This window comes from Pagrus pagrus, assembly GCF_965226575.1.
Source record: "Pagrus pagrus genome assembly, chromosome: 20".
In the NCBI taxonomy this organism is placed as follows: domain Eukaryota; kingdom Metazoa; phylum Chordata; class Actinopteri; order Spariformes; family Sparidae; genus Pagrus; species Pagrus pagrus.
Window position 1 is genome coordinate 24,643,373 of NC_140207.1, and position 19,272 is coordinate 24,662,644.

Here is a 19,272-nt window from a genome sequence, read left to right on the forward strand (position 1 = left end):
AAGCTATTATTAGTTGATGATGTACAGTTGTATTTTTCTGTTTAGTAAGTGTTTTTTGTTCATTAATTAAAAAGCTGAAACTACAGGGACTATCATACTATTACCTCTTGCTGTCCGAAGTTGAATTATGACACAGGAAAGGCCACAGCATGTTAGCATGCTAACTTCAGTAGAAATCTCTGCAACACAATACATACAGTAGATGTCTTTGACATACATACACTGTTGTTTCTTCACACTGTGTTGATAATGTTAGATCATTTTAGATTTTTTTAATGCTTTAAACTAAAACTATGGCAGTTTTTTAAAATGTTTTATGCTGTCATGTGAAAGACACGCATGTGGTGCTTACAATTCTGGAAGATAACTATTGTTGAATTTTCCAAACTATTACATTTCTATCTCAGCCTGCTTCATGTGACAGTGACACTGCTGGTTGATGGTTGAGTGGTTTGATGGGGCAGAAATATAAATTCTTTTTTGCCAGTTTTTAGATAAGTTCATCTCTACGTTAGAAATGGATCTGAGTATGGTGATGATAATTGTTTGACTCATTTTCATCCTCTTCTCTACAGTTGCCAATAGAGTGCTGAGGGATCTCCACCCTCCAGAGAGACAGTTATAGGCGAGGCTATATATTCATCGTGCTTCTTCTTTACATTTCCATAGCTTTGAGACATACATATGCGTACGTGACCTGAGTTTTGTGTTCAGATTGCTCTCTCTGTCTCTCTCATTTTTTTTCTTTATCCGAGTGTTTCTTTTGTTGACTGCGGCCAGAGGGATGCACAGGGTCTAATGAGCCTTGCTTGAACTCGCTGGCTTCATTCCAGAGTCAGCATCGGGGATCAATATGCCCGTCTGCATTAATGCGAAAACATACACAGCGGTCACTTGGCCCCTTATGTTAAAGCCATGTTCTCACCTGCATCGCTCTTATTGCACCACCGCATTTGACCCGCCCTCCCCCGGTGGAAAAGGGGTTAGGAGTCATTTAAATAACATGGAGAGAGCACTATATCTCTTCCTCTCCTGGGTTCCTGTGTCATTAATTCAAGTGTGGGAAGGAAGAGGGAGAGAAATGAAAGGAGAGATAGGGATCATGTCATATATCGGCCCTGTTCCCCTCTTGGCTAATGGCTGCCCATACATTATGAGTGCTCCAGTGTTGTCACTTATTAAACCTTAGATAAATGGCAAGTCATTGTGTGGCTACAGCCTTTTAGCCCAGAATGCACTGACAGACATTTGACACTGTTATAACTAGCCTGCTAATGTGACCTCCTGGATTTCTCAGCATAGCTTGAGCTAGGAGATGGCGCTTGTCAGGGGTCAGTTGCATATTAGCGGAAAGCAGTGGTTTCACCTCATTTGGGAGCCGAGGGAAGCCAGTGATACTCCACCCACCTTCGGCTCTCCTGTCACTGACGCCGCTGCTGATGAGCGTTTGTTTGGCCCGGAGTTCATGGCCGCAGCCGTAGATTGATGGCATGTTGATATTTAATGATGTGCTGCCAAACGAAAGCCGACGCCGGCACTGGACAACCCAGCCGGAAACCGTTGGCTATGCTAAATGTCATTCTAATTACCCATCCCTTTTTGCACCGAATGCAGAAGTAAACATTTGCACAATTCTTTGCCCTCTTGATCCCTCCATGCCTTCATTTGCTGTACTTTATCATTTCTGCTAAGTGGCTAAACATCCCCCTTTTTTTCTAACAGGGTTTGGCTGCATGTTTTAGGATTTAAGAGCACTTTACTCACAGAACGACAGGATACTGATTTCTGTTTGTCAATAAATCCCATGAAAAGACCCACAGCAACAATGAATGTGTCTTACTAAGAAGTGTGTTTGTATCCAAAGCCTGATTTATCTTATTCCTCTGTACCATAGAACTCTATCAAAGATAATTCTGGTGATTTTTCCAAACCAACAATGAGTGTGTCCTGGTAACAAAAGCCACCCTGTTGCACTGGGTGACATCTTCCTTCATTACCATGAACCCACAAACATTGCAGTTTTTTTTGGACCTGGTCTAAAACAACCGAAAAAGATGTGATGTGTGTGATCAACGTAATTTCGAACTAATTTGGAATCTCGGGGCCCCATAGACTTGGATTACACTGGACGAGCTGTACGGAGCCATTTTTTCTTTCTTCAGTTGCTTTGGTTTGTTTTTTTGTTTTGTCCCCTTCTACTTCAGTTGTTCAGCTGCTGCTGTTTTGTTCTGTTTGTGAAGAATGTTTTGTGGACTACAAAACTTCACCTATAGATAATAATAGTTACAATAATGAATTTTCACTTTTGGGTAAACTGTTCCTCTAAGTGCATGAGTCACAGGTGATGCACCAAATTCAGAATTAATAATGATCATACTTATTTCAACTAATTTGCAATGTGAATCACTAAGCGGAACTGTATTCTCAATAACTGCATTATAAAATCACACCATGACAGATAAATGATGACATGAAAACACAGCAGAACTGTTAATGTTGTATTTATTATCACCCAGAGTAACACTACTGGCAGGGCGTAGTGGATTACAGGCTGTATTGCCGGAGATTACATTCATTAGTTTCATGCTTGGTTTCGTTTTATGTGCACTTAGCAAAGCTTCAGAGCTATAAGCACAGTTAATACAGCTGGAAGAGAAAAAAATCATGTCGACTTCAAGCAGAAACAAGTGGACTGTATTTTTAGACTCGTTGGACCATGAGAAGTCAGTGCGTTTCAACCTGCACAGGTCGAGAAATGGCAACGCAAAGGCATAGTGACGTGTGGACAACATTCAGACAGGTACCTGCTGTGCTGGCTGCAGTGTGTATTGCTCCGGCCCCTTGGCTGCTGCCATTTTGTCTTCACAGTGTGACATGGAACCTAACACGACCTGAGAGAGCGGGAGAGGGAGAGCGGTCACGCTTGACCTTTCTGTGTTTCCCAGTAAATCAGGACTACTCTTCATATCTAATGATGCAGAAACAGTCAAACATGACCTTTGAAGTTACAATACTGTACTGTGGCACCGCAACGCCCCCGCCCGCACCCTCAATATCCACCAGCACGTACATGGATTGCTGATTTCCACACTTACATGGCTCCCAAATCAAGACAAATGGTTAGGCGCACTAAACATAATCAGTATGTAATTGACATTGATTTGCGAGATTAAGCGTGGAAAGTGTTGCAAGGTGGGGGGATGGGGAGGTGGATACATATTGTAGGAAGGTGTTAGGATTTTCAGCTTTATGTGGGAGTTTGATCAGCTGTTTAAACAAGCTTACTGAGGCATGGCTTATAGCTGTTTACTGCTGTGGGAAGGAGTTTGCAGCAGTGACAGATACAACTCCTCCAGTTGCTGAATTAAGGACAGAGAGATAAAAATACAAAGAAAGAAATGAAGACGGACAGGAAAGTAGGAAAAATGCACACAGGAACTTAGAAACAGAGGGAAAGCTGTTTGTGCTGTCAGTCAGTGGTGGAATACAAAAACAGCCATCTATCTCTCTTCATTACCAGCTCTTGTCCTTCTGATGATTTCCAGGTGACCATAATGTCTGTCTTTACCGCTGGGGGGGCTCGCCCATCTGCTGTCATCTTTGTGCTTGTTAAGAAGTATAGCCTTCATCAAAAGGAGAACCATGAGGGCATTTCACTGCGCTGCATAAACATCCATTACCCCCCCACTCCCCTTCTATGTCATTATTGTGGTCCTGAGAGAGCAGAAGACGGAGGGACTAACAGAAAGGCAGATTGGTCCAACACAAAAAAAATGAAAAGGCAGAAGAAGAAAAGGGCTTGACACCTACACGAAATCGCTGCCGTTGTGTAGAAATAACTTGTTAGTGTTTGAGTTTCCTCCGATTGTTCCTGGATAATTGGACACTGGGAGGGCAGGGCAGGCTGTGTGTGTGTGTGTGTGTGTGTGTGTGTGTGTGTGTGTGTGTGTGTTGGGGGGACGTTGTTATGAAGCCAATTATTCCACCAAACTAATTACTTATTTTTCCTCACATATATTAATAGATGTTTTTTTTTTATTATTTGCTTTGAGGTGATGTAACTTGCCCTCTGGTGGGTGGAAAGCAGGGTCTCTACTTTACATCAGTACCACTGAAGAGACTTTACTGTTTGTCTGGGAACTACAGAGGTGGTTGCAACGATCAACAACAGCAATCATCTCTTTAAAGAGAACTCCACTGACTATTATACATTACTCTTCCTTGTCAAACTAACCCATCCTCATACCAAAATGACAGTATAGGTTCACTGCCACTGACTCCCCAAACAACATATACACGGCTTAATTTGTGCCTGATCTTGCCAGAAGACGGCCCAGGACCTCGTGGACCGGCACCTATTTGATTGTACTCCAGCACCTCCTAAAACTCTGTGAAAGAGGTAAGTTTAAACAGCCGCCAAAGAGGGGAATTTTGCAAGCTAATGTTCTCTAAGCAGGCCGACTTCTTTTTTGGCAGATCAACAGGCTAAAGAAAATAGCAGCACAGTTAGCAACGGCATTATTAGTAGGACTGATTCTACTGCAGCTGCACCTACACGGGGAACTAGAAGATAATGAGGAAAAACCATTTAATAAGGGAGCGAGGATGGTGGAGATGAAGAGGACTCAAACTGGGGACATTTGGATGGAAGCTCAGTTCAAAGCCAAACAACGATATTGTCCCTGGCTTTGACAAGACAGGTCTGGACTGTCCCATCTGTAAAAATGTTTGGTATGGAAAAGACTACCACTTTCTGAAAAACTACATGGGCAAATGTTCCTACAGCTCAAGAAATGTGTTGTTAATAACAACAATGTCCACAGAGACATAAAAGACAGTGTGGCGGCAGGGGCCACTGAGTCCACTTCCATCACTCAAGGCCAGTTACACAGGCAGCAGTACACTGCACTGTAACAACTCATTCACTACATCCAATAAGCACATTTAGCAGCCCCACAGCCTGCATTAAACATTAATGAAAATCAACAGGCAGCATGATATTATATTTTTACACCAATTTATCACAGTTATCACAGGAAAATGAACTGTTTGCTGTTAATTGTCTAGAAAGCACTGTGTGAACAAATACACATCTCAAGGACAATACAGCAACGTTCCTGCTGGAGCAATGTCAAAGACAAAACAGTCAAACAAAAGAAATCATATAATGGTCACATTTCTCTACATTAAAGCCACTTTTAGGCAAGCTATTTAGTGTAATTAGTTATTTTTACTTTTTTACTCCTTGAAAAAATAATATTACTTATTACTTGGTATCAAAGGTAATATATTACAGTATTCATTATATTACTTTTCGTGCCCACAGCCTGTTTAGCCAGCTCATTTTACAACTGAATCTTCTTCATTAGAACACTAATTAACCCTGCAGGAGAGTCAACAATCAGTAAACTGCATAATTGCAAACAGCCTCTCAAACCTGATGGGATACAGTGTATGTATTTATTTATACAATTAATAAAAAAAAAAACAGCAATAGTCTCTCTCTCCTTTTCAACCAATGTTTTTTTCTGCAATGCAATCACAAGAGCAGCAAAGAGCATTTAATGTTTCCAAAAAATGTTGCATCACACCACACGTAGGCTGATATTGTGTCCAGACAGTCTGTTCTGCAGTCTCTCCACAGGTGCACGAAATCTGGTCGGAGTGTTGTACTTCATGTAAATGTTTGTGACGTTTGAGAACTGGTTCTCACCCCGACCTCAAACAGCCTTGATACTTATGTTTCTGCCCAGTAGCTGTCCTTGGCCTCTGTTTTAAAAAACAACTCCTTTTTTTCCCCCTTTTTTTTAATCATGGTCCGCTGACAATGAGGACGAAGAGGCAGGGTCCTCTGCAGGAGCAGTTGTCAGACACTCTGCTGTCAGAAGCTCCCTCCTACCCTCATCTCTCAGACATCAGAGTTTGAACTTAAGACAACTGGCAGCTGCAAGAAGTGCAGACTTAGGAGGCCCAAAACCATCCTTCTCCAAAGGTGAGCTCAATACATTAAATGCCTTTGTAAAAATTCTTCATGGCTACAATATCTGGCATAACAGATAAAGTTGAGGTCAGGGAGAGATGGTAGTTATGGTTCATTTAAAGGTGAGTACTGATCACAGGTCTGTGATGAGAAATGAACTACCTCAGTGAAGCATTATTGTTGCTTGTGCTGGCTGTGAGTTAACAGCTTTGATCAAACATAGAGGCTGTATTATGTGACGCTCTGGTTGTATCTGACATGGCGGTTCATGAGCTGTAGTTTCCCCGGTAAACACAACAACCTCTTGAAGCCTCCTCCTCCCATCAAAGAACACTATAAAGTATTTAGCATGGTGTACCAGGACGCAAGAAAGCACAGAAAGCAGTGGGACCCATAATAATGCATCAGTGAAACAGACATCATCAGATAACATCTGTCTGTGAACACCAGACCAAAACCACTCCCAGCATTCACTGGAGAGAGGTCACAGGCCATGGACCAGGAGTCAGTGTACTACTGGAGACAGAAGAGGACATTCACATCAGACACCAGAGATCATCTTCGAACAAAGACTGTTACCATCTCCACACAGACAACCACCTGTTATCAGTCACATCAATCATTTCTTCACACTTCTTTCAAGCAAAATGTAGTCCTTTTTTTAAATAGAGCATTTCCAAGGTGTGGGTAGACAAAGAGTGGCCTCCGTGTGTGTGTGTGTGTGTGTGTGTGTGTGTGTGTGTGTGTGTGTGTGTGTGTGTGTGTGTGTGTGTGTGTGCGCACGCGCTCGCGTGTGTGCATGTGAAACCTGCCGTATCTGACAGAGCCATATAATGCCTGATAAATGCCCGTCTTTATTAGAAACTATTAATAAGGCGGAATGCCTCTCACTATCCCATCCTCTCCAAGACAATGTGTGTCAACATGAACAATTACTAGGCTGATAAAACACACACGGCCCCGTCTACTCCATCTCCAGGGCCCTGATAGATTATGGGGGCCATTTATTTAGCTGCAGAGGAGCCCAGATGAATCCTGTAATATATCTGTTGGCCTGCGATCTCCACAGAGACACTCACTGGATGAGGGATGACTTCACAGAGTTTTTGCTTCTTATTGCACATATACATGACTGACATTATATAACGCACTCAGTATTTCTCTATATTTTTTAAGCATTAGAAATATAAAATTGGAAATAAACAGGGGCACTACTTGGCTAATTTCATTAATAACATAAAAGCTAAAAATGGTAAATTGGCATATACATAGATCTTAAATATCTAAGTTTCCTCTGTTTGCTTTACACATCAGAACATTTAGGAATAGAAGATGACATGACTATATTATATATTAAGTAAATAACTAAGTTATCTAAGATTACTGATGGTGATAGGAATCTGCTCCTCTGGAATCTTTAGAAAGTGATGAGGCTCCAAACCCACGATTTGATCTGACTTTGATTTTAAGTTCACAAATCGATTACATTTTACATTTTTACATATTTTTTCAACAGTGAGACTATCAAGTTTTGATTTGTAAAGATCAACAGATCATTGGTTTCATGCCACTGCCATTTATCATTAAATTCCTCTTTAAAAAGATGCTACCGTCAAATCAAATCAAATCAAATCAAATCAAATTTTATTTGTATAGCCCAAATTCACAAATCACAGTTTGCCTCAGAGGGCTTTACAATCTGTACAGAGACGACACCCTCTGTCCTTCGACCCTCGATTCGAGTGAGGAAAAACTTGCCCCCAAAAAAGGCCCTTTTAACAGGGAAAAACATGCGGAAGAAACCTCAGGAAGAGCCACAGAGGAGGGATCCCTCTTACCGTAAAGGTAAAAGTCCATTTATTGTCTTTTTTGTCACTTTACAACACCAGTGTTGCAAAAGTGTGATATCTGCTATATTTTGGGGTGGGGGTGTACCAGCCTGAGGTCATATGGTCACATTTATTTAAATTGTAACAACAAACCAATTAATTGGGAACAAAAACGTGTAACACAATAAAAACAAGTCGCTAGATGTCAGAAAGGTACTTTACAACAACAGCTTGAGATTACTCACCTACAACACCCACGCTGTGTGTAATGTGTGTGTGTGTGGAGCAGCACGCACACATTACAAAAAGAACAAACTGTTCTACATTGTTGGACGTGTCAAACAGGCGAGAGTGGAGAGAAAAAACACAGAGCGAATCGACCATTGGCAATTAAAATGAAATGAAATTAAAAATAATACTTATTCATTTTCTTAATTATATTCCCCGCCCCGCTGAAAGAAACAGAAGACATTTATTGAAGTTATTAATGTGCACTCACTTCAGCACAGTGTCACTCATCACTCCTCCGTCTCTTCACACTCCTCACACATGGAGCGGGGCAGAGACAGGTGGAGGTTAGATGACTCTAGTTGACGACTCACTTCATTACGTTTATTATGACTGTTTCTGTTTTGTAAAGTAGGAGGCAGTGAAGATGTTGGCTGTGCTTAAGCACTTCCACTTTCATATATGGCTGCAAAGAAATCGGTTTTTCAATAGATGGATATACGCTAAAGTTTTTTTTCTCTAGCAAACAACCAGGTCCAGGTGAGAGTGAGGTTTTGATGTTAGCAGACTGCACTACTGAGGAGGATAGAGAGAGTCCCAGAGACAGGGACAGAGACAAGAGACAGAGACAGAGAGAGAGCGAGCAGGATCAAAGTGAGACAGTGGACAGGTAGTGAAAAACACACCAGGTAAGCTGCTGTGTTTCCCACATTCACTGCAGTGAACTCCACAATAAGCTCACTTGAATAAGCAGTGTATTAACATGCTGTTATCACATACAGAACCTCCTCTTCCATTTGCTGATCAAAAATACTCTGTTTGATTTTTGTACCTGTATTAACAGAAAATGTCCCAGCAGGTGTAACCGACTTAAATCAATGCAATTGGCATTTCAGTATGTATGGCATAATAAGAACAATGGATACAGCTGCAGTAGAATGTATTTTACCGGGTAAAATTGAAGTACTCAGAAAAGCTTTGAGCTTTTGTTGATCTTTTTAAAATTGCTTCATGCATCTCCACAAACTACTGTTGTTTACAAATGAGACGTTCAGCGATGGTTGAATTTACCAGTGTCTTTATCAGGCCAGATTGCAGTTATTTAAATAAATGTCCTCTGTGCTTACTGTGTCCAGTACAGATGCTACCAACCTGTATTCCCTTAAAGCTACCTGTCTCTGCAACTGACATTTGTTTGGAAAAATAAGTGTGCCCCCAGAATGAAATTACAAAGGCTCCAATCTCCCATAAATATGAACTGGTTCAGCCTTACCTAATCTGATGTATTATCACAGGGATTATTCACAATGGATAAAAGATAGTGACCTTTCTCTTCAATGTTAGATCTTTGATTTGTTTGTTCCAGAATGTTGCCTGCCGAGACGAAAGATCATTTTATAATTAGAAACATATGTGTGTCTTTTGAATGGCATGATTCTGGACTTGGGTATATTTCTTTTATTCATGTTGCTGCCTCCACCCGCTCACCTCTGTTGAGTTATCACCAGGACAGGCCTGGAGCACTGCAGTCTTCTCAGTGAGGAAGGCCGGTTGGCTCTTTCATGTATCTTTGCTGCCATGGTAGAACAAGCTGTTACTGGTTATCAACAACAATCAATAATCAATTAACAATTGTTTTCCCTTTCCAACAGTGTCAAGCTATGTCAATGTGTGCAAAGTCCCGTCTCACAGACTGCTTTAGGCTTCTAAACGCAGCTGAATGCACAACATACTTGAAATACTTGTCTCAACTCTATATTATGAAAGTGGCAGAAAGATGAGTATTCTTAATAATCTTGTCGTTAAAGGAGCAAAACTTAATAAAGTTTAATACACTCAACAAAAATATAAACACAACACTTTTGTTTTCGCTCCCATTTTTCACGAGTTGAAGTAAAAGAATTGGTTTTGAAGATGGTGTTGAGAAGTGATCTCTTTTATTCTGCCTGTCTGTTCTTCAGGGTTCATTCTTGTCACAGGACTCCTCGCGGTGCCTCTCTTACCTTTTCAGAGTCTATTCTCCTCCCCTCTGGTGAGCAACAACACCAACACACCTCTTATTACGCTGTAAGAGGACAGCTAACAGCGAGAGAGACAAAGAGCCCCGGCTGTCAGCCCATTATTATTAAAACCTTGCTGTTTACTCTGGAGTAGTGGCCACTGTTCTTCATCCACCAAAAATTAATGAGATCCTTTCTGCTAACATTGACACTTTGAGCTCGGCGAGCAGAGAAGCGGGGGACTCCAGAAGCCTTTGATGAGCTAATAAGCTTTTAGTTACATTGCATCTCTTCATTTAAGAGCGCACACTGTGTCTGCGTAGGTTTACTGTCCGCAGACGACACAGCAGAGTACGGGAAACAAACAGTAATCTACTTCAGCGTCCTGCTCTCAGAATCATATGCTGTATGAAAACATCTCACTGCAGCCACAGTTTGCACTGAATGAGTTTTATTCCTCCTCTCTCTGTGCTGTTGTGCATCGTACATGATATTGAAAAATTGTTTGGGCTCCTGAAAGTGAAATAAGAGCTGATCGCAGTCACACACCGTGCTTCGCTCGCAGATTATTGTCTTGCTTTTTACTGTGTTTGCATCTGCTGCAGGCCCTCTACTGTAAAATCATGCAATATATTTGCAAAAATATTCATTCACCAACCAGGCTTAAGACATTGCCGTGTCAATGAGCAGCAATTGCTTGCTCACTCCAAATGGATTCTGCCAGCTAGACATCCCACTTGAGCATTTCTTCTTTCTTTCTTTTTTTTTTTTCTTATCTGAGGCTTTTACTGTTGCCGCGCAGGTGATGGTGAATATGAGAGCATTACCTCAAGCACTCAACAGCTTGTCTGGAAATGGGCTATTTTGTTTCATAGTGAAAACAACTCAACGTTTTCTGGGAAGAGGAAGAAAAAAATAGTATCCCTGATTGTTTCTGGAGAAAATATAATCCGAGAGAGAAAACCATGTTATTGAATGCATTATCATACCCACGACAGAGCCGGTGGAGGCAAGGCCATGCTGATAAAAGCAGTGCAGGAGGCATATTCATAATGTGCTGCTAAGCTCCCATCAGCTGAAAACCTGCTGTTTGCTGCCTGAGGACATCACTTTGTGAGGATTTCCAAATGAAACGCTGATGTGAGGTGGATGATAACTCTGCATACTCTAATTACCTCAGTATTTGAGACACAAGCACACAAATCATGGAACTGCTCCATGGAGAAATTAAGGGCTAAATTTGCTCATTACCAGAATCCGCTCTTATTTCCTATGCTTTTGTATCGTGATGGTTGGAAAGATGAAAATAGCTTGAACAGTCCTTTAAACAGGGAGAGAACACTGGTAGCACTTGTCTTATTTAAGGCTGCTGTGTGAAGCAGCCATCACGTCTGACTTGTGTAATGTGTGTCACAGGTGTAGGTTCTCATTTATGATGTCTTGCATTGGGAACAGATACTGTACACACAGATCCAATAAATGCATTAGAACCCTGACACACCACCACCACCGCACACGCCTCCACTGCTGCGATACCATGATGCCCTCAGAATGTGACATCACCTTGTCGTTTCGGGCGGTGTGCGTCATATGTTTTTTTGCATATTTTTGGGGAGGTTAAGGGGGAAAATGTGAGAATTTACTCTTGAAAAAGGAAAATAACTTCTGTTTCAATGACATCGGACCAGGATCAACAGTGTAATAAATAAAGTGTACATTTACTAACTGAAACAAGTGAATCAGTGTTTACTTACTGAGGCTGAGGATGAATTAAGGAGTCTCACAGCCTGAGGAGAGAAGCTGCTCTGTAGTCTGGTGGTACAACATTAAAACAGTTCACTTTGTTTCATCATCGTCTTATTACAATTATTAATCTTACATAGCCACAAAGAGATACATAACCTCATTACCATGCATTTTTCAAACAGCTGTGTTAAATTCAGAAAAAAATAGTATGAAGATCTATAAAATATAAATTCTTTCTTTCACCAGCTTTCAAAACAAATGCACGTGCCAGATCAAGATCTTTAGGGCAGGAGGCAGTGGTGCTCATACCGTTTCTCTCCACAGGGGGCACCAGTATCAACAAAAGAATTGAATTTTCCTTGTAGTTGTTCATACATATTAAATATGTATGGAAGGGATTATGGAGTATGGAACATATTGTTATCATTTTGAAGATGTGTCAAGGTAAAAAAAAAACCCACAACAGCCTTCGTCATGACAACTGATGAATGCCGTTTGCTGGTGAAAGCCATGAGGTGCAGCTGACAGAACTATGAACTAGGAAGTGGACCTTGAATTAAGATTATGTTGGAAAACTGTACGGGACTTTAATGCTCAGTGAATAAAAGATACGTTTAAAAAATGACGAGAGAGGTTTGAAACCTGCTGAAACAGTGGAAAGTATTATAGGATATGGCATTGTGTGTGTGTGTGTGTGTGTGTGTGTGTGTGTGTGTGTGTGTGTGTGTGTGAATGAGTGGTCCTCAACAGGCTCGTGCTCTCCTCTTGGTGTGTGTTTAAGTGGAGAAGTTACCCCTCACTTGTTAATTCCCCCAGATTAGCATATTGATGACAGTCAGGAGAGGATTGTACATGCCACCACCGCAGACTGCTGCACAGGGCTGAGTACAGCCACCATGTCTTGGACCTGGTTCTGACTGTGTGTGAGACACAGACAGAGACTGGAAGCAGTAGTGTTAATTTGTGTATCGCTGCACTAGTGTGTGACTCTGTGTAGTACACACTGAGAGACATGGGGGTAGTTGTGCGTTTTATGGAAATTGCCTTCATGCCAGGATGCCAAGTTGATCTCAGACACAACATGCCACTGAGGCTCTGTGGAAATGCAATCAGTCAGCTCCGACAGGGGTCCCTGAATTCATTTGAAACTGCAAATCTCAAAATTGGCCAAAGGAAATTGGGTGAGACCAAGCTGGTCAAAAGCATCAACATTGATTTGCCTTTCAAAATAAATAAATAAATAAATAAATAAAACATATAAAAACAACAGCAACAAAAAGACGCTGTAGCAAACGAACATGCAGCACAGGACATTTTGACAATGAGAAGCAGTCTAAATAAAAATACAGACGCACACCTTAAAACTGTTGAGAGGCAAGCAATTACAGTGAAGCAGTGCAGAGAGAGAAGATAGAGTAGGGATACTTTAAAATTTATATGAGGGAGCTCAGCTTCAGGAGAGTATAGGGTAGAGTGCTGTCATGCTGCTTTGAGAGGAGCAAGGTCAAATGAAAATGACTGGTTTGATGCAACGTCAACTACTGACACCACGACTATGACCATGTCTCTCTCTGATTATGCACTTGTCCCATAGTTACCAACAACCCACATACAACACTAGCTTTGGGAGATTCCTATAGATTTTTTGCATTCTTTCTTTTCCAGCATCAGCAATCAACTGTTTCCAGTAGAAAAGCATTGATAAACCCACTGTACACTACCTGCTCAGCACCAGACAGACACAAGGGCCACTGAGGTATGATACATGCTGTTGGATCATAAAACACAGTTCTTCAAAGTCACCTTCTAAAATGTATTTTCCAACTTCACTTCAATAATTACTCTGTATTTATAGACATTCTCTCTATTGGCTGGATATTCGTGGACAAAATATTCGTTCTCCACAGAGACAGAATCAGTAATAGAGTAAGAGTAATTTTATTGACCGCCTCAGCCAAAATATCCACTGCTGATTGTCACAAAATTTACCAAGCGCATTTATTCTCCCCTCAGGGTGATTACAGAGATATGACATATCCCTTCCTACAAAAAAGACTTATTGCCTTCAGCATTGACACTGAACTTTGGCACTGGATGTTAATTGTGAGGTGTGGAATTGTCCAGATGTGCATGCAGTTCCTTGGAACACAGTGTTGACTTTTGGCTTTAAACTTTAGGGCTCCGTTACGCCAGCTGCAGCATTCCATTTTCATGTATGTTGAGCACATCCTCATACTAAACGACTGAATAGGTTGACGCCCAAAACGACATATGTCACAGTTCCCAAAGCAACATGGCCATTGCAGCGTACCAGCTGTAGGTGTACTGGACTGTTATCATGCACTTGTAGACTGGTTAGGTTTAGGCAAGAAAACTACTTGGTTAGGTTTAGGAAAACATGGTTGGTTTTAAAAAAAACTACTTATTACAGACTTATTACAATTACGTATGTAATTTCAGTTATGTGATGTAAGTCACTCACTCACTAGGTTAGTAAGTTAAAATAATTCACCGCTGACATGAAGACAGTCTCCTGGGTGAAAGTGAAACCATCCGTCCCCAACCTTGTCCCTATGCAAACTTGTCGCTCTTTAATCTACTTCTCCTGACTTTTCTCTTTGCTGCTGTAATAATTATTATGTCTACTAGAGGTTGTTGCCTATCAAGAAATGTAAATATGGTTGTAAAAAGCTCCTTTAGGTGACCTATGCGGTCGATTTTCTTTTGTGAGCATCACCTCTTTCACTTGGCTCTCCAATTTTGGATTTCATACAGACTGAAATGCCAATTAAAAGCCAACTTTTAATGTAACTGAGTCCATAGTGGGCAGATGATTAGGTGGCTCTTATCAACACCGTCTACACGTCAGTCAAAGTCCTGTTGAGCAGTGCTCAAAGCCAGCTGGTACTCACCAGTGGTACTTCTACATTTTACTCTTTGGTGTGCTGTGACTTTTTTTGCTGCTGGTACTCTCTTCTGCAATCTCCATATCATGGTTCTATGGGAGATTCATAATAGCCCTAAGTAAACTGCATTGCAGGGGGCATTATGTGATGTTCACCTGTTCCACTTCTCGCCGGCCTATTTTTCTCTGTTTCTCTGGTGCTTGAAGTGCTTTGTTTGTGTGACAAGCTAAAAGTAGAGAGAGGAGAAAGACCTGACATGACATGACCCAAACGTGCATCCAAGCTCACACAGTTAGCCTGGCCATTGAACACATCTTCGGACTAAATTGAATAAGTTGTTTGCCGGTGACTACCTTGGTTTCACGTGGGACAAGAAACAGCAGTTTCCTGGTTGAAAGTCTTCCATCCATCCACTCCATCCGCTTCCCTTTGCAAACTCTTTGTGTCACTAGAGGTTGCCTCAAAAAATCACTGTGAACATGGGTTGTAATAAGCTGCTTGCAGTCGATTGATATGGTCATTTTTCTGATGAGGATAGACTTGGCTATCGGGAACACATTTTGATGCAGTTTTGCAATTTCCTTTTTCATACACAGCAATACCCGAGACATAAGACATCCTAGCCATCTATTACGTACATATCTCACTTGCTATGCAAATGATCACATCTTGAAGATTAAATATGTGCTATCATCAGTATCAATCCAAAAATGATCAGTATCAGCTGTATCAGTCAAGGCCCAGAGCTGACAGTATGAGTGACTACTAGAGGGGAACACTTTGATTATCATGGGACCTGCTGAGGGAAGCAGCTCATCTGGCATTTGGAGTAAAATCTGGGATTAGTGCAGATTGGGGAGATTTACATCACTGTAACACCTGTAGCTTGGCATTTCAGAGACACCAGTGACTGTATCACAGTTACATTTTCTGTCTTGTTCACATCTGTTTTTTCCACTTGTGCTGGGAGAGATGGAGAGGCAGAGAGCCACAGATGGTCGGTAGGTTTAATCACTACATCAGCTACACAAACAGGTGCCACTATAGATTTGGTTTGCAGTGATGAAGTTGAAATACTAAATACTGAAATACTGAAGATAAAAGCCTATGTGTATGAATTATAGTGGTTCATTATCAGGATTGATAAAAACTCAAATTCTACAAGGGTTTAACTTACTGCCAATGAAATTGTATTTTCTCTTTCACGTGTTACTGCTGAAACACTGATAACAGCGATTACTGTTGGATCATAGAGCTATGTAACACTTAAAACAGTTACAGCAGCTTTAAATGAGGAACTACTACTAAACTCCAACTAAACAATTCCTAAATTCTCTTTTTCATATTCCCCTCCTCATTCATCTAGAATCCCTCTTCTACTTTTACTTTCTCAATTTGTCTCCTGCTCTCTCACAGAGAGAGTTTCACTCGCTATGGTGGAAACATTACGCCTTATTTCCTCTCATACACTCGGTACCATTAAGAAAAGACATCAGCTTATGAATAAACAACAACAACAAATAGATGGGAGGAGAAAAACAGAAAGAAGGGAGAAAACAACATAGGCGACGGGTGAGGAGCATAATAATTGTGTGATTTATCCTCACTGAACTACCGCAGTCATAGCATAATTAAACATGAAAAGCTAAATTTATCGTGGTGCGCTCAGCCTCCTCATTAATTTAAAGCTGAGACATTCAGAGAGAAGGCCTTTTTTAATCCACCCACTGTTTCTCTTGTTGTCTTTTCTCCCTCTTTCCCCTCCTCTGCCATCCCTCCATCCCCTCCCATTACGGAGCATTATAATGTATATTACCCTCAGAGCTCCATCATCATAAACCACAGGGCCCACAGAGGGGAGTGGAGGGGAGGGATGAGGAGAGCTGGAAGAAACCCTCAGAGGGAGAGGGAGATAGAGGGAGAACATGAGGAAGAGGGAGAGAGTTAGTTAGGCTCATTAAGGATAAGAAAGGCTCTCATTAAGATGAAGCTGTCTTGGTCCCATGTCCTGCATGATAGCCACCTATTTGTTGCCTAATAGCTCCAGCCACTGCAAACTTGTGAGATCCATCTCCTATAATGAGAGGTAGCAGAGGTGACACCTCTCCCACCCAGAATGCCGAGTGCCTCTGCGTCATTAACAATCACCTCAACATCCACTAATTGGCCGCTGTGTATTTTTCTTCTCCTTTCCTCCTCCTTGTCTTCCGTTTTGCACGTTTCCCCCCGCAGACAAACAAACTTGTCACCAGTTTGATTTGTTTATGTGTTCTATTTGTTATACTCGCTTCCTTAAACTGTAAATCAGGGGAGCAGCGTAGCATGGGGAGCTAATAACCCGCCTTGTACATCTGCCTTCATAAATTATGCAGCAAGCCGCGTTGCAGCTTGTTGTCTGTCAGGCAGGCTGCTCAGGTCCTGTCAGCGCCCACCACATTGCTAAAAGTTGGAAAAATGATTCTCAGAGCTGCCGGGAACCTGGATCGGAGTGAAGGGTGGGTGGAAACTGTCAGTAGTCACTTTTTAACTCTTAAAAAAAGAAGTTCATCCAAACTGGCAATTAAAAAACTTCATACTAATGAGCAACTGTGTGCACTTTGCCTCCTTGTATTCGTCATCGCTCAAGTTGAATCAGTCTGAGTTTTGGGCATGGAACAAAAGAAAACAAAGCACAGAAACCTGACTGCTTCTGTTATGCCAATTAAGTAAGAAAAAAAGCTTTTGTTAGCATTTTGTTAAAACAAAGCACAGGGATGTGTGAAGCTATATTTTTGGCTGCCATCCTTGTCAGTTGTAGACCTCAAAAACAACAAAAGTTACATACTGAAGACAGAAAAAAATTAGATAGATGTATCCGTAGCAGCACAGAGAAGAATGTAGAATAGAATATAATTCATTTAATTCATTTGATCAACACTTAAACACCAAATATTTAATTTGTTAACAAACTGCTTATCACTGATGTTATTTAAACTGTTGTGCTGCTTTATTGTGCTGTCCCTGTAGAGCTCTGTGCTATGAGGCTGTATGGTAGTGTTGAAAGCTAAACGCTAATATTAGCATGGCAACATGCCCACATTGACAATGGTAACATGCAGATGTTTAGCAGGTATAATGTTAACCATGTTCACCATTGTAGTTTAGCAAAACACTTAAATGTCATTAGTTTCCAGTAATATAAAGAGCTCTATCTTATGCTTGGCACACAGCGCAGTGAAAGTGTCATTGCTGGTTTCAGACTGACACAGTTGTCATTTTCACGCCCAGAGCCTACCTTGTGTAAATAGCAAAATGTACTTAAGCTCCGCTAGTCATGTTGGTCTTATAGTGAGGTGTGGTCAGGCGCACTGATGATGGATTGTTATCGCGAGGCAGCAGAAAACGACAGCGCCATAGACCAACAAAAAGCTGGTCTGAAGTCAAAGGCAGAACGCAGCTTCCAGGTCATGTGGAATGGCTCCTTGTCCAAACCCTGCTCCCTGGAAACTGGTGTCCCTCAAGGCTCAGTACTCGGACCGCTTCTGTTTTCACTATACACTACATCACTAGGCTCTGCAATCACATCACATGGATTCTCTTATCACTGTTATGCTGATGACACCCAGCTGTTCCTCTCCTTTCCCCCGTCCTCCAACACCCATGTTGCCACGCGCATCTCTGACTGTCTGGCAGACATCTCCGCTTGGACAACTGCCCATCATCTCAAGCTCAACCTTAGTAAAACTGAACTCCTCTTCATCCCGGGGAAAGACTGCCCTCACATGGACCTGTCAGTCACTGTCGAGAACGTCACAGTATCGCCTTCATCGACTGCAAAGAATCTGGGTGTTATCTTCGACGACGGACTTTCCTGCACCCCCAACATCACCGCGGTGGCCCGATCCTGTAGATTTGCCCTCTACAACATCCGCAGGATCCGGTCCTTCCTCACAAAGGAAGCAACGCAACTCCTGGTTCAATCGCTGGTCATCTCCCGCCTCGACTACTGCAACTCGCTATTGGCTGGACTCCCAGCCTCTGCAACTAAACCTTTGCAACGTACCCAGAACGCTGCAGCACGCCTCGTTTTCAATCTACCCAAATTCTCCCATGTGACCCCCTTACTCTGTGACCTCCACTGGCTTCTGGTTGTGGCCCACATCAGATTCAAGACCATGGTGCTGGCCTTCAAGGCCGTCAACCGAACTGCACCTGTCTACCTCCAAACACTGATCAGACCACACGTCCCATCACGAGCACTTCGCTCTACTACATCAGCCGTCCGGCTGGTACCGCCATCGCTGTACCAGCGAAATCCTGACTCTTCTCTGTTCTGGCACCCCAGTGGTGGAATGAACTTCCGACCAACGTCAGGACAGCAGAATCGCTCGCCATCTTTCGCAAAAGACTCAACACTTTCAGACTTTCAGACTTCACCTCGACCCTGCATAGCCTCAACCCCCCCACAAAAAACAAACAAAAAAAAAAAAAGTACTTAAATGCACTTGTATGTTCCTACCTTCAGCGCTTACATCATAGCACTTATCGAAGGTATCCTTGATGAATAAGCAACTACTTTGCTCTGACGAGGGCTTGAATATTGT